The following is a 13,732-nucleotide window of genomic DNA, read 5'->3' as shown; positions in this document are numbered from 1 at the left end:
TGGGAGGTCACTTCATCATTAAGTTCTTGGGACCTGCTAAATGACTCGTTTTATTCCAAGGCCTGAGTTGGAGCTAGCAGCTGCTCCGAGCTTTGACGGTATCCAACATGGAGATCTCCGGTACTGGGGTGGGTAGAGGTGGCCTTCCCTCCTCTGCTCCCTGAGAAGGAGTGAGGACATCAGGCTTCTACTCACGCCGAGTCTTGGTTCCTGGGTCGTCTCTGGTCTGCAAACTGCAGGATGAAGATGTCCGCTCCTTGTCCGTTCTTGCTGGTGTTGAGTAGAATCCACTCGCTCGCAGCATCTGGCTCCTTCCTCCTGGATTCTCTGTGGCTCAGGTTTGGGTGCCCTGTGGTAGCCGCCGCGACCCTGCCGCCGCCATGGCGGCTGCTGGCAAGCGCTCAGATGTGTCTCCTTGCTTTGGCTTCTCCTCTCTTGCCTAATTCTCTGTCCTGTGATGGCACACTTGGTGTGATTCTCTGGCTTAGGACTGTTCACGGGAACTCTAAAACTGCTTTCTATGTGAGAGTTGTTCAGATTCCAGCTTCTCCTCCGCCATCTTCCCGGAACTTCCTCCGAGAAGATCTCTCAGATCATTTTTTGTGAGTGTATGTGCTGTGCATTATTTTCCATGTGTACAAGAGTTAACAGTAAGAGAAACAATAGCAAAAATAGGAGAAAGAGTAGTTCTGTGTTTAAGGGTTCAATACAATATAGAAGACTCTACAAATAAGACAACGTTGAAACTATGAAGCCAAGTTCAGTATGTAGATTTACAGAAGTGATATAGAGAAAGCATTTCTCCTAAGTGGAACATGAAGTATGAGGCCACTCTCTTTCTAAATCACACTTCCAATCGCGTAAATTTGTAAAAAGTAGAATAGAAAATGATTCTGGTTCCATGCAGGTCAGTTATAAGAGAATGGACTTAACTGAAAAAAAGTCCACCTTGAAAGAGCAGGGATTATACTATCAATGAACCTGGAGGCAAAGATCATATTTCTTTTTGTTTCATATATATATATATATATATATATATATATATATTGTTGTTGGTCGTGGCACTTGAACCCTTGGCGTTGTCCCTCTGCTATTCAGGTCCAGGCTAATGCTCTACCACTTGAGCCACAGTGCCACTTCCAGTTTTCTTGGAGTTAATTAGAGAAAAGAGTCTCCGGGATTTTCCTACCCAGGCTGGCTTTGAACCTCAATCCTCAGATCTCACCACAACCCAGCTTAAAATCACATTTCTAACAGTATACATTCAGCATATGTAATGTGTATGTTTATCTATATTTATATGAATTAATGAGTTAAAAATCTGGGCTACAGGTTAGACTTCACACTCACAAAAATGTTTGTAGTTTAAAAGTTGATACTCCTGGAAAAATAAAACTTAAGAATGTAAAGGAGTCTGGGAAGTTCAGTTTGCATCCAGCCTTGGCAGAACAGTCTTTGAGACACTATCTATAATTAACCAACCAAAGCTGCATTGGAAGAACAGTTCAAGGGATGGAATACCAATCATGAGCATGATGTTGAATAAGAGCTTGAGGCTTATGCATACATACATACAAACATACGCATACACACAGAGTCACTTTTATGTGCACACACGAATACACAAATGAAACAACTCTCAGAATATGTAAAAAAGTTAGAAAGCAATAGAAAATATGTCCTGTGTAAAACTAGAATCAAGTGATAAATTTTAATATTAAAAAGTCCTCAAATGGACTTCAAAAAAGTTTGAGACTATTACATAGGTAGGGACCAGAGATAGTAAGAAAGTCAAGTTATCATTATTTAAAGGGATCGGATCCATGGAGGAATGAATCAGAGACCCCTGCATGTGCATCTGAAAATGTTCATACCCTGTGTCAAATGTTAGAACGTCTTTCAAAATTGTACATAAACAGTCTGAGCAGTCAATGGATAAGATCATCAGAGACGTTCAGAATTGCTAGTGTGTTTCTAGATTAAATAAACCAACAAACTATGGCAGGGCAATGTGATACAAGCCTGGAATTCTAGCACTCAGACTGACAGGAGATTAGAGAGTGGAATTACATAGTGAAACCTTCCCTGGACCAGGTAGTATAATTTTGTCTCAATAAAACAAACCAAACTACAAGAAAGGAATACACAGTTGGAAGTTTGGGCTAATTTTGTCATTATATTTTGAGAAGTCAAGTTTCCTATTGAAATGCAACTGATATATTATTCTCAGTTGTGTTTTAAATGCTCTCTTCATTACAGAACATTCTTAGATGCAAAATAGCTCATGATTCCCATCCAAAATTTGAAAAAGTAAGTAAGCTTCATTCTGTTGGATGTCAAAGAAATGATCAAAGTTCACAAAACTTAAGCCCAGAGAAATAGTACAGTTCGTCTAATATAGGACTTTGTGGACCTTGCAAAATTAGAATTTAGATTCAAAATAAATAGTTTGTTTTTTTTGTAATTCGATTTTCTATAGGATACTACAAAATTCTTTTTAAGTAGAGGTTTTAACTGACAAATTCACAAATGATTCTGGCATTCTATTTGCCTAGAAAATTCATTCATGAGAGTTATAATTAGAAGTTAGTTAATAGATAATTCCAACAGTTCATGTATAAAATGATAATGTGAATAATCTATACAGAGTTGCCAACAAATGGATGATATTAATTTATAAATGTAGAAAAAGCATTTTTGGGGGTTTGGTATAACATGGTATGAAGAGAATAATTGTGTGACATCTTCTTTCTTTTACAAATATATTACACAGGAAGCAATTTCCTTAATTATGTGCCTCTGTATACAATGAGAAAAATACTAGGTTTGGGTTCATTTTTATTTCATTTTATTGGGGGGGGAGGTCCGGTCCTGAGGCCTGAACTCTGGGCCTGGACAATGTCCCTCAGCTCTCCAGCACAAGGCTAGCGCTCTACCACTTGAGCCACAGTGCCATTTCTGGCTTTTTTTCTTTTTGCTTATGTGGTGCTGAGGAATCGAACCCAGGGCCTCATGCATGCAAGGCAAGTGCTCTACCACTGAGCCACCTTCCCAGCCCCTTTTTCTAGGTTCTTATAGTAGTATATTTCTTTGGGATAAAATGACAATGCTAACTAATTTCAAAAGTTTTGTAAAGGTTATTCTATGTAAAGGCTTTTCTAAGGTGAAGATTTTACACACTGATGTCAAACTAACGTTTAATTCTAACACTTGCATATATTGTTTCACTTGTAATTTTGTAATCAACTTGTTAATAACTGTTTTCATTTCTGCAACTGAAGAATGAAAAGTATGGAACACATCACAAATTTTCATATTATCCTTGTGCAAGTGCCATGTTAATCTCTGTATTATTGTTATTTGGGTATACGTGCTTCTGAAGCATGTAGTATCCTCTAAATTTAAGTAGTTAATGATGCAATCTTTATACAGGCTTATATCCTTGGGTGCCTATTTGTAGCAAGGAAACCTTATTGTTCCTAACAATACTATTGATCTTATTTCCGTAAAATAATGTGTATAGTGGAAAAAAATTATATTGTTCAGTCAATTGCTCACATTTGCATTTTTTTGTCAATGACAATTTTAAGTCTTTTTCATTTTAGATTTGATCATACTTTGAAGCACTTATAGCTAGGTAGTAAGGTGAAGGCTTTTTCAAGTACGTATTTATGCAACAGAGTTAGCTTTGCAGAGCTAATGGATTCAAAGTAAGCCTTGCTTAAGAGCTACTCCTAAACTTCTGCAGCTGACATTTTCCGAAATGAGGTCTTACCTGCACAAAAGTCTACCTGAACCTTTTCTTTCTTCCATGTAGGAACAGACCAACCAGAATATCCTATCTTGATAGCATTGCAACAATAAGATGTACAAGCATTTATGTAGAAAACGAACTTTAAAACTTTGGTGCAGGGGGTAGGGAGCGTGGAGGATTGGGTGGGGGAGTGGGGGGAGATGAGAAGGTATGGGAAGGGGAAATAAAGGAGGAGGCATTAATGCTTTTTAAGAAATGTACTCATTGTGTATATATTCCACAATTTCTTGATCCATTCATCTACTAAGGGGCATCTGGGTCGCTTCCAGATCTTAGCTATGGTAAATAATGCTGCAATAAACACAGTTGTGCTGGTAGCTTTAGTGTGGTCTTGTTTGTAAACATTTGGGTAAATGCCCAAAAGTGGAATTGCTGGGTCATAGGGGAGCTCTATGTGGAGTCTTTTGAGGAACCTGCATACTTCTTTCCAAAGTGCTTGAACAAGTTTACACTCCCACCAACAATGAAGTAAGGTTCACTTCTGTCCACATCCCCTTCAGCATCTGTTGTTATTAGAGTTCTTGATTTTTGCCATTCTAACTGGGGTGAGGTGGTATCTCAATGTTGTTTTGATTTGCATTTCTTTATAGTTAGGGAGGTTGAGCATTTTTTCATGTGTCTATTGGCTATCCATCTTTCTTCTTCAGAGAAGTTTCTCTTTAAGTCTTTAGCCCACTTATTTATTGGGCAGTTGTTTCTTTGATGATTTCTTGTTGGGGGATTTAATTTTTTGAGTTCCAAGTATATTTTAGATATGAGACCCTTGTCCGTTGTATAGCTAGTGAATATCTTCTCCCAATCCATAAGCTTTCTATTGATCCTGCTATCTATGTCCTTTTCCATGCCGAAGCTCTGCAACTTCATGCAATCCCATTTGTCCAACCTTTCTTTGATTTGTTTTGTTTCCAGATCTCTATTAAGAAAATTTTGGCCTGTGCCAACAGAAAGAATGACATTGCCCCATTTGTTAGGAAATGGAAAGTCTTGGAAAAAAATATATTAAGTGAAGTAAGCCAAGCCCAAAGAAGCATAATTCCCATGGTTTCCCTTATTTGCAATATCTAGTATATGTATGAGTCAAGCAGAAAAGTTCAGATAAGGTGAAGTTAGGAAAATGATCCCTAAGATATATATTTAAATGTTTTTTCTTTCATGCATTTGTTTCTAACGCATTTATAAGATTATTTCTTTGTTGCTTTGTATGTCTCTCCCCCACATTATAACCTCTGCTTTCACTGTATTTGATATTGGTATAATTTGTGGAGGGGAAGGGGAAAAACAAGTCGTTTAAATAAGGATACAATTGGACCCGTTGCAACAATGAGAAGTACAAGTTGTCATGTCAAAAACGAACTTTACAACTTTGGTTGAGCGTAGTGGATTGGGGGGGCAGGGGGAGGCTAGGAAGGGATGGGAAGGGTAAACAAAGAAGGAGGCTACAATGCTTGATAAGAAATGTACTCACTATCTTGCCCATGTAATTGTAACCCCTCTGTACAGTATTTTCACAATAAAAAAAAGAAATTTACTCATTATATTGCCCATGTAATTTTAACCCCTCTGTATAGTGTTTTACAATAAAATAATAAAACTCAACAAAAAAGGAAAAAGAAAAAAAAAAAGAAAAGAAACTTAACCTAACCATTACAACTTAATAGAACAATTTGTACAGCCTTCCACAACTTCAAAGCGGTAGTGATACATACTTATCCTTTTGGTAATATCAAAGGCAGTTTCTTCCAAGTTGTCCTTCAGACCTGGTTTATTATAATGGTTCAACAGAAGGAGATCCAGTGTATCTTTGCTATCTATATTCCCAGCAGCAAGATGCAAGGGAGTCAAGAGGCATTTAGTTTGGGCATTGGTATCTGCACCATGATGAAGTAAGAAAGACGCCACACTTGTATTATTCCACGAGTAAGCACTGCGCAGGGGTGTCCAGCCATTAACAATTATTGCATGAATATCTGCTGCTTGAGCCACCAACTCATGGACAATTTCTAAATGTCCACTGTAGGCTTCCCGATGAAGAGGGGTATATTCATTGTCATCCCTAGTATTCACATGAGTGGCCTTTATGGAAAGAAGTCACCATACTCTAGTAAACCGATTATTTTCAGCAGCCCAAAGAAGTTATTTGCTTGGATCCTACTCCATTTTTTTTTCTTGCAATTGATATGATTCCTCACTTTTTCATTTTGTTCCTCATCTTCATCAGAATTGCCTAACTAGAGACTTTCAGTGCCAGTGGGAATAAGGTGTCCATGTACTTCCCCAATAGTTTATATTGGTTGAACTTGTGAGAGAAATGCAGTGAATTTTCTGCATCTGTTTTTTCATGATGATTTATTTTCTCTTTTTCTATTTTTATTATTCTAAGTCATTCTAACTGGAAAGTAGGGAATTGATGGAGAGCAGAGGAAAGATGTTCCTCCGTATTCAGAGGTACAGACTGAAAATTAGGATCAGTGTTGTCTTCATGTGCAGCTTCTTCTAGGAATGAGAAAATAGAAGGTGGCTCAGTGGTAGAGTGCTTGCCTTGCATGTATGTGCAACGGCAGGTCATTTCCACTTTGCAGCTTTGTCATTCAGACTCAAGGTGCAAAGAAAAAAAAGTAATACTCCAGCCCTCTGAAGTTCTCCACGTTTTGTGGTATCCTACTTTTTTTCTTCCTGCAAACCCTCAGGGCCTAGGATCCCAGGATTGGCTAGGGGTCCAGAGACTGCACCATAGCCTAGGGTGATGGAAGCTGAGTCAGTGTTGCCACGACCTGAGTTCAAGCCCCGTGGTTGGCAAAATAAAGTATAAATGAAAAATTAATTATTTATTTAACTAAATTAAAAAAGAAATGATGGCCCCTGATTTGGAATTTCTGCCAGTTTCCTTCTTGGGATTTGAACTCAGGGTCTTGGTAAATCTGTAGCGATGTGAGGGAAGGTGCAGAGTTGCCACTACTTGAGTTCAAACCCCGTGCCAAGCCAAAAATTAAAAAAAAGTCACTGAGCTAGGCAGGGGGAGTAGTTGTGGAGATGGGAGGGGAGGGATGGTAGGGGGAAAACAAAAGAAGAGGCAACAATGCTCAATAGGAAAGGAACTCACTACCTTGATCATGTAACTGTGATAACTCTGTACAACATTGTTGAAATAAAAGTGTACAAAAAAGAAACAATGTAGTGCTCAGAGAAGCACTTTGGGGGTAAGGTAAGGATGTCTTAAAGCTGTACAAAATTCTACACTGTGTTTTTTTTTTTACATGTTCTGTATGGAACTGAATGAACATAACTGCTTTCATTAAAAAAAAAAATTAAGCCACTGTCTTGGAACTGGGGCCAGTATTTCTGTAATTACTGTGATTTGATCTCACCCTCCAGGTAACTCTTTTGCACCATGGGTGAAGGCGAAGCTTACTTTGAGGAAAACAAATTCAAGCTAGAGTACTGAGGGCCCAAATGAACGCCCTGCAATGGAAAAAATGTTTCTATGCATGTGTAATATATGACATATAATTACATATGTATGTTTATTACATATTATTATTTTATTACTGATTTTGTATTTTATTTTTTATTTGATTCATTTATTGTTTATTGTATTTAGTATTATTATACACATAATATTTAATACATGTTTTACATCTATTTTAAAATGATTCACAATAATTTAGCATATTGACTCATTTTCATTTATACTTTATTAAGTGTTGAAACATAACACAAAATTAAATGGAAGCATTTGTCAGTCTTCACATGTTTAGAGTCTCTCCCACAGATTAGCTTTGTCTTCTTTATCTTTGGACACCTTCCTATAGGGATTTCATTAGATGATTTATAATCAGAGGCCTTTTCTTGAGGATAGGCAAGTTGAGGGATAAAATTGTAAGGGTGGGGCTACAAATGTGACTTAGTGGTAAGGAGCTCGCTCAGCATGCATGAATGCCATGGTTTGAATCATCAGTGCCACATACTCAGAAAAACCCAGAAGCTGTGGAGTGGCTCAAGTGGTAGAGCTCTAGTCTTGAGAAAAAAAAGCTCAGAGAGAGTGCCCAGGCCCTAAGATCAAGCCCCAGGACTTTCAAAAATAATAGGCCAGATGCTGGGGCCTCACACCTGGAAAACTAGCTTCTCAGGAGACTGAGAGCTGAAGACCACAGTTCAAAGAAAGGATAAGCAAGGAAAGCCTGTTAGACTCTTATCTCCAATGTACCACCAAAAGACACTGTGGCTCAAGTGGTACTGTTTGCCTTGAGCTGAAGGGCTCAGGGACAGTGCCCAGGCTTGAGTTCGAGACACACAACTGGACAAAAGTGAGGGTTAATCAAAGTACTTTTCCTATTTGCTAATTAAGAGAACATTCTCTGGAAAATGAACGCTGATGTATACCAGAACCTTGAGTCAGAGCTCAAGGTTCAAGTTTAGTAGATCCATATGCCCAGCCTCTGGGACTCTAGCATTATAACCTTGTGTGCTACAGAGTTCTGAAAGGTCCAATGTTGAAAGGGTTAATATGCTCCCCAAGCCCTTTGTGATAAGCAGTTGACTTGTACTAACAATATCATTACAGTTCTGAACCTAGCAGAGAATCAGTAGCTCACGCCCATCACCCTAGCTTAGGAGACAGGTCTCAGGATCACAGGGTAAAGCCAGCCAGAGTAGGAAATTCTATGATACTCTGACTTCCACTTCTGAAAGGTCAGATGTTCAAGAGCTTCCTGGGTTTCCCTTGGTGATGAGAAGCTACTTGCACTCTAAATGTTCTTGGAGTTCTCAAGCTATAGTAGCAGGAAAGAAACATTATTGACCCATCCTGGGTTCAAATGAAGTTCTCAGGATCCAAGCCCTAGCCCTGTTAGCAAGAAGAACTCCATGTAACACTGTATTTGAAGGACAGAAAATAGTTCCAAAAACCAGGCTAGGTGAAGAGGCCAAGGCCTGCAGGATTAGGAGGCAGAATGTACACACTCAACAGGAAAGTGAGCTGCAAAACCACTTCATTCATTCCAGGCACAACCAGCAACGGGGTGGGGAGGGACTTCAAACATTTGTTAGAGTTACACCAGGGTCAAGCTGTTCTCAGCCTCTTCAAACAATGACTGATTAACCTTCCTCCCTCAGGTGAAGGCTGCCTCCAGCTATCTTTAGGTTACCAATAGAGAGCCAGTTTAGTGTGTGAGTGTGGGTGTGTGTGTGGGGGGGCGGGGGAAACAGAGTTGAAAACCCTGATCTCTGGTTTTAAGGAGTGGGTTTTTTACTCTTCATCTGTCACATTTGAAGGTCCTTCTTCTACTTCGGTAAGTCCATTCTCCTTCCTTCCTTCTGCACATCATTAATGCTAATCCCCAGTCCAAGGAGTGGCAGGGCCGTTTCTCTTTTCTCTCCAAGCACCTTAGTTAGAACCTGGCTCTTCCCTCTTGGCTATGGGGCCTTCAGCTACCTGAGAAGTGGGAGAGAGACAGTCTTCCTGCTCTATGATTATGTGAATGCGATGCTGGTATCCTGGCACACTGCAGAAGGCCTCATGGTTGGGAAGTAATCCCTTCTTCCCTCCTGAATTCCAAGACCAGATTCATCTATCACTTTTCTCTGTCTGTCTGTCTGTCTGTCTGTCTGTCTGTCTGTCTGTCTGTCTGTCTGTCTGTCTATCTATCTATCTATCTATCTACCCACCCACCTACCTACCTACCTATCACTTTGCCAGTTATCAGTTGAACTCAAGGACTGGGCACTGTCTCTAGTACTCTACTACTTGAGCCACAGCACCAATTCTGGCTTTTTCTGTGTATGTGCTACTGAGGAATCGAACCCAGGGCTTCTTGCATGCTAGGCAAACACTTTCTCACTAATCCACATTCCCAGCCCCCTTATCTTTTTCTTAATTGTAGTTTTTACATATGTAGGCTGCCATTTTTTGGTCCCCAAGTTAATTTTTCTGAATACCAGTTACTTCTAAGAAATTTGATCTTGTCTTCCCCTGCCTGATTTGTGATTGTTCCTGTATTGGCCTCATAATAAAATGTAAATAAACCCTGCTGAGAGCCTAAGTGTGCATCATATAAGGACACAGGCCTGGAACCCTGGAAGAGAAAAGTGATGGGCCTGAAATGAAGAATTATGATGCAGAATATGCAACAGGCATCTCTGAAAAATAAATCAGTAAATAAAAGCAGAAACATTTTATATAGTCTGTTTGCACTCCGGGAGGTAAAATACACACATAAGTATGTAAGGCACTGATACTTAACTTGGCCTTCTCTCTTTGAATTTTTTTGTGGTCATCCCAGAGTTTAAACTCAGGGCCCTATGCAATCCTGAGTTGTGTTACTCAAGGCTGAGGCTCTACCACTGCCAAAGCTCCACTTCCAGCCATCTGGTCGATAAAAATTGGACATAAGCGCCTCCCAGGTTTTCCTGCCTGTTCTGGCCAGTATCTCCTGCTTGGCTTTCTCTCTCAAAGCTGGAGCTCTACCCTTTGGGCCACTGCTCCACTTCTGGTTCTCTGGTGGTTTATTGGAGAAAAGAGGCTCACAGACTTCCTGCTCAGGCTGGCTTTGGACGGCGATCTCCTGAGGAGGATTAAAGCAACTTTCCTCAGGGATTCGCTGAGGAACTGCTCCACACAAAACTTTAGTCTAAATCTCAAGAGGTACTAGAGAAAAACAGAAACAGAAAGATGCTTCAAGTGTGTTCTAGATAATTAAGGTTGGAAACACTCATAATTATTAGGTCATTTTATAGGCAAAAGGAGCACTGAAGACTGCATGAGGATCGTTCCAGCTTTTAATCCACTCATCCTGAGAGAGTAAATTTACTGCAGCTCAATGCTAAGTGACCGAACTGGCATGTCCTGTGCACATTTGCTCCCAAATCCTGGAACACTCATTTCTCACTTTTGGCTGCAAACCTGTGATCAGAGGAGAAGATGAGGAGAGAAAATCGTTCTCAAAGAAAGCAGCTATAAAGAGCATTGGGTAGTTTACTTATAAATTCAAGCCAATGGAGTGACCCTTTTAAGAGGTCAGCTTGTCCAGAGTAAAAAATGAAGAAGGAAAGAAAGGGAAGTGCCAGTGGCTGCTGACTGTAATCTCAGCTCTGAGGAGGCTGAGATGTAGAGAGCCTTAGTTTGAATTCAGCCAGTATTGGAAAGTCCATGACACTGTTATTTCTAAGAGATCACAGAAAAGCCCAGATGTGGGGCTGAGACTGAAGGTTAATGCAATACCATTGAGCAAAAGCAGCTCAGGGACAATGCCTAGGCTCATAATCCCACCCCAGGACCTGCCCCCGCAAAAAGGGCCTGTACCTCCATGTCTTTGCGTATGTATGGATGTATTTCTTTAGGTGTAGCTCCAGAGTAGCTATAATGACCAGCACCAAACTGGGAAATTTGTTTTTAATACAATGATTAAATAGCATAGAGAGTGCTTTTGAAACAGTGCATGTTCAGGGACTCCCCTCACTGTTCCCAGTGTTACCTGAGGGTTTCTACCCACCCCATGCTGTGGGACGAAGCCTCACTCATTGTCTGAACCGGCAAACAAAAGGCCTCACTCCTGTACAGCTGTGTGACAAACAACTGCATCTGGGCCAATTATTGAGGATGAGTGTGGGTAGGCTCTGAAGGCCAGGAGAAAAAGGCCTCTTTGTACCCCAAGCTATCTCTCTCACCTGTCCTCTGTTTTGATAGGATGCCTTCATTTGTGTAACCTCCCTTGGCAGGCCAAGTTCCCTGCACTTATCCTGCCTTTGTGAAACTATATTCCGGTGTTCAGATGCAGTGCTCAATATAATTCAGGAGTCCTTCTGCAAGAAGACTAGGACATTGAACCTAATGAAATGTTTAATTGCAGGCAATGATGGGCCTATGATGCCTCTCCTAGGTTTCTGGAACCTTGGGAAATCCAAGCACATGTCGGATATCACAAAGCTTCCTGTCATCTAGGGCTGGTGAAGCTTATCATGTTTTGAAACATTTGACCTCTCCTAGTTGGGCCCTGGGTGGCTAGGTTTTGGGGTTGAACACAGGGCCTGGGTGCTGACCATGAGCTCAGTGCAGAAGGCCAGTGTTTTACCATTCTGTGTCTCAGCTTCACTTCTGGTGTGTGTGTGTGTGTGTGTGTGTGTGTGTGTGTGTGTGTTTGTATGTGTGAGTGTGTGTGTCCCTGTGTGCGTGCATACACTAGTCCTGGAGCATGAACTCAGCACTGTACCTTGTTTTTCTTGAACAAGGATAGCTCTCTCCCACTTGAACCTGAGAGCTACTTCAGGTTTTTTTCTAGTGAAGTGGTCCTGAGAAATCAAGCCCAGGGTTTCATATATGCAAAGCACTCTACCCTAAGGCACAGTCCCAGCCCTCTACTTCAGGTTTGTTAGTTTCTGCTTTTTTGTTGTTGGTGGTGGTAGATGATGTATGGGTCTGCGTACTGTCCCTGAGCCCTTCAGCTAAAGTCTGGTGCTCTACCACTTGAGCCACAAAGCCATTTCAGGTTTTCTGGTGGTCTATTGGAGCTAAGTGTCTCAAGGACTTTCCTGCCCAGGCTAGCTTTGAACCATGTTCCTCAGATCTCATCCTCCTGAGTAGTTAAGATGACAGGCATGACCAAAAGTACCAACCTTCCACTTGAGGTTTCTTAGTGGTCAATTGGACATAATAGTCTCATAGGACCTTTTTTGTCTGGGATAATTTGGAACCCAGATCCTCAAATCTCAGCTTCCTGAGAAGGCAGCTATCGACCCCTAGGTCATGGCACTCTGGCACTCTGTAGCAAGGGGGTCCGTGGTTCCACATGGTGGAGGGGTAGCCATGTGCCCAAGAAGTAAGGGTCAGATACTAGGCACTGAGTTCAAGGTTCATGACTGAGCCAAAACAGAACAAAACCATTGTCTGCTGTAGACAACTCACTAGTCTTCAGTTATACATAATTTTGTCCCTGCCATGGAGACATATCTGATCTAAAAATTCTTGTCTGCATAATCATCTCAGTGTGTAGCTCTTACAAGGATCCAATGAAAGAATGTATCCTGAGAAGGACACAGCACATGGCACTCTTCGCAAGACTCAGCACACAGCATCCTGTGAAAGACTCAGAACACAGTACCCAATGAAGGACTCAGCACACTGCACCCTGTGAAAGACTTTGCACATAGCTCCCTGTGCAAGACTCAGCACAGAGCACCCTTTGAAGGACTCAGCACATAGCTCTATTCCACAAGCTGTCATTAGAATTAGGGAAATTTTAGAAATATACTGTGACATCATGAATATTGTGACATCACATTGCTAGATGTAATGACTGTTGTGTCACATTGTCACATCACAAATCTGTTCTGACTTCATCACATTTGTGCCAACAAATGCGTTTGGAATCCTCACAATCCCATTCTAAACTTATATACTCATTGTGAGTTAATGACAATTGAGGTCTGGAATGCCATTGTAACATCAGCAATCTACTGCGACATCACAAAAGTATTTTGAACTCATCACTATTATGGCATCACCAACTAATTGTCACATAACACTCTTATGACATAATTTGACATCATATTGCAATTGTGATATTACTGTACCATCATGCTTTCATGAATCTATTATGCCCTCATCACATCTTAGAATATTCATGGTCTTTGGGATATCAAGCTATTTCTATGAACGTGTATCATTGTGAACTTATAGCAATTGAAATTTGAAATAAGATGTGATATTACAAACTAACCTATTTTTATATCATTAACATTTTGAAAACTGAAACCTGTTAGGAATGCTAGCACTTTTGACAAAAATATGGCCTTTGTGTCATCACAGTTCATTTGAGTATGTCATTATGATTTCATTCTCTAGCCTCACTATAAACTAATGGCAATTAAGATCTGACATGCCATTTTGACATCACAAACACTTTGTGACATCATCACCAATGTGAC

At 40.5% G+C, this 13,732-nt stretch overlaps 1 pseudogene; it reads right to left on the bottom strand.

Annotated features, from left to right (window-relative positions):
* Window positions 1-3,285: 3,285 nt before the first annotated feature.
* Window positions 3,286-3,385, bottom strand: LOC122108346 (annotated as a pseudogene).
* Between the last annotated feature and the right edge of the window lie 10,347 nt (window positions 3,386-13,732).

Source organism: Dipodomys spectabilis, unplaced genomic scaffold (genome assembly GCF_019054845.1).
Source record: "Dipodomys spectabilis isolate Male_0828 unplaced genomic scaffold, ASM1905484v1 ptg000057l, whole genome shotgun sequence".
Taxonomy (NCBI): Eukaryota; Metazoa; Chordata; class Mammalia; order Rodentia; family Heteromyidae; genus Dipodomys; species Dipodomys spectabilis.
Note: the sequence above shows the minus strand (reverse complement) of the source record. Positions and strands in the feature narration are given on the sequence as shown.